Below are 662 nucleotides of genomic sequence, written 5' to 3' on the forward strand. Positions count from 1 at the left end.
AAATTGTGTGAATTTGCACCTTTTCGCCACCAACAGACATATTGATTTGTCCTGTTTGATTATAAAATAATTAGAGGGGATCAAAACTCTTTTACTTCCCATTTCTTTTCATCTCTATCAGACCATCCTGATTTCTTCTCAATTATTCAAACATTTTCCAAAAAAGTTACAGACACATTTTTTTTCTTCTTTCTTTTCTTTTTATTCACCAAACATCATGAAGAAATGTATAGCTTCTGAGTTTGGAGAACCATTTCCTATTTCTAATCAGGATAAAGAAATGTATATATTAGGAGACATATTTCAAGGCAACACCATTCATTCCTCAAAAATCTTAATAGAGGGATTAATTGCCGCTTCATGTTCCATGGAAAGAAAAATCCAAACACATTATTTCGGTTTCATGGACTGATAAATAACCATTCCCTATCCTTGACTATGAATTCCTGAGGGATTTGTCCAGAGAATTTTTCGAGTTGGCCCACGAGTTCTTTCTGCGGAAGAAAGGCAGATCTTCGTGCAAGCGAATATTTCTCGTTATCAGGCTATGTGAATTCCAATTCAACGGGATGAGAAATTAGTTTACTTTGTTTTGTTCTGTTTAATTTTACTTTCTGTGTGTATAGTTTGTACATAGGTTTGTTTTCATTTTTATATATGTA

This window comes from Euphorbia lathyris, chromosome 6 (genome assembly GCF_963576675.1).
Source record: "Euphorbia lathyris chromosome 6, ddEupLath1.1, whole genome shotgun sequence".
NCBI lineage: Eukaryota > Viridiplantae > Streptophyta > Magnoliopsida > Malpighiales > Euphorbiaceae > Euphorbia > Euphorbia lathyris.